Source organism: Penaeus vannamei, chromosome 32 (genome assembly GCF_042767895.1).
Source record: "Penaeus vannamei isolate JL-2024 chromosome 32, ASM4276789v1, whole genome shotgun sequence".
Lineage (NCBI taxonomy): Eukaryota > Metazoa > Arthropoda > Malacostraca > Decapoda > Penaeidae > Penaeus > Penaeus vannamei.
In genome coordinates, this window is record NC_091580.1 from 1,431,895 (window position 1) to 1,434,394 (window position 2,500).

Consider the following 2,500-nt stretch of genomic DNA (forward strand, 5'->3'; position numbering starts at 1 on the left):
CTTCCCTCCCTCTCCTCTCTAACCCACCTCCTTCTCCTCCTTTCCTCTCCCTCCCTCTGTCTCGACTCCCCTCTCCTTACTTCCCTTCCTTCTTCCCTCTCCTCCTCAGCCCTAGTTCCTCCCTCCTCCCTCTCTTCCCAGTTCCTCCTCCTCCTCCCTCCTGTCTCCCAATTCCTCCTCCTTCCTCCCTCCCTCCCTCCCTGTTCCTCCTCCCTCTCTCCCTCCCTCCCCATTTCCTTCCTCCCTTCTCCTCCTTTCCTCTCCTTCCCTCTGTCTCAACTCCCCTCTCTTTACTTCCCTTCCTCCTTCCCTCTCCTCCTCAGCCCTAGTTCCTCCCTCCCTCCCTCTCTCCCCAGTTCCCTCTTTCCTTCTCCTCTCTCCCTCTCTCCCCATTTCCCTCCTCCCTTCTCCTTTCCTCTCCCTTCCTCTGTCTCATCTCCCCTCTCCTTACTTCCCGTTTGCAATAACCTTTTTTATTGGTTAAAATTCGCTCATGTGATTGATTGGGAAATCTCGGTTGATGGAAAATCTACGAACAGATTTCTTTGTGGATTGAAATTCGATTGTCTGACCGATTTAGGAATTCATGGTCGAGGTTCGAAAGTCCGCTTAGAACAGCCTTCTTCTACAGGTAGATCTTCTGTGTTCTTTAGTCTGTAGGTTCTTTAAAACTCAAAGTTGCAAGTGAGCTTTATTGAAGCTAGTTGCAACACACGTCTAAAGTACAAAAGTACATACGAGCGAATACACAACACATGCAACCTGCAAGTTTCCTCGGGCTCAGCTGTCTCGCTCTCTGATTGGCTGAGGGGGTTGGCGCCTGCCTGGAATGTCCGAGGGACCATGACTATAAAACGACGGAAGGATGCAAGGCTTAAAAATAATACGTTACATTAACAGGTATATATATATGTACACTGTATATAATAATATATATAATAACATATAATATATATAATAATATACAATATATATAATAATAATGTATATAATAACACATGCAACCTGCAAGTCTCCTCGGGCTCAGCTGTCTCGCTCTCTGATTGGCTGAGGGGGTTGGCGCCTGCCTGGAATATCCGAGGGACCATGACTATAAAACAGTAGGATGCAGGGCTTACAAATAATACGTTACATTAACAAGGCATACATGATATACGTACACTGTATATAATAATGATATCTATACAGTAGAAATTCGTTTATTCGGTTGATTGGGAAAATTTAGTTGATGGTCGAAAGTCCGCATAACAACCTTACTCGATGGTGAAGATTGTTCAAGTGTCTTCTGAACGCTTGTGGATGAACACGCGTCGCTGACAATCTTGGTAAACAACGTAATTGATAAATAAATACTCTATTTTCTTTCTCTCTCTCCGTTCAACAGTTGAATGGCGTGTTAAACTGCGTAATTGGTAAATAAGCATTCTATTTTTTCTGTTTGTTTGTTTCTTTCTTTCTTTGTTCAGTGGCGATTCGTTTCTGAAATGTTTTCGTGTTTTACTATTAGATTTAGTTTTTTTTATTGAAGGTGGGAGGACATACTACGATAAAAAGTTAATAAAACATATTGCTTCTAAAGATACTGACTTCTTGTAAACAGTGTTTTTCTTCTAGCGATCTTTCATGTATTTTTCTTTTCTTTTGTTTTTTACTATTCTTTTATATCTCTTTTACGAAGCTAAACTCCTTTCGTCTTTTACCCTTTATTTTCTTTCTTTCATTCTTTTTCTTTTTTCTCTCTCTCTTTTTTTACTATTCCTTTCTATCTCTAAAATCCCCGATCTTTTTTTTTTCGAAACTAAACTCTAGGACTTTTTATACTTCTTTTTCCTTTTTTTCTTTCTTTCTTTCTTTCTTTTTCTTCTTTTACGATCCTTTCACATCTCTGAAATCCCCGATCTTTTACGAAGCTAACCTCTCGGACTTTTCTTTTTATACTTTTTTCTTTTTCCTTTTTTTTCTTCTTTTTTTCTTTTTTTCTGACAGAGGAACAGAAGTCCAATTTGTCTTGATGCTTCGTCTGGTTTTCTTGGGAGGCTTGTCCACGTTGGGGTTGAGGGGCGGTGGGCGGTGGGGGGGAAGGGAGGAGGGGACAGGGAGGGAGGGAGGAACTGGGGCTGAGGAGGGGAGAGGGAGGAGAAAGGAGGGGGACTGGGAGGGAGGGAGGGAGGGAGGGAGGAGGAACTGGGGAGGAAGAAGGAACTGGGGAGGGAGGAGGGATCTGGGAGGAGGGAGGAGAGGAAAGGAGGAGGGAACTGGGAGGGAGGGAGGGAGGAGATGGAGGAGGAACTTGGTGAGGGAGGGAGGGAGGAGAAGGGAGGAGGGAAATGGGGAGAGAGGGAAAGAGGGAGGAACTAGGGCTGAGGAGGAGAGGGAAGGAGGAAGAGAAAGTTAGGAGAGGGGAGTTAAGAAAGAGGAAAGGAGGAGAAGGAGGTGGGTTGGAGAGGAGAGGGAGGGAATGGGACTCGGGGTGAAATGGAGGGAGGGAGGAGAGAAAAGG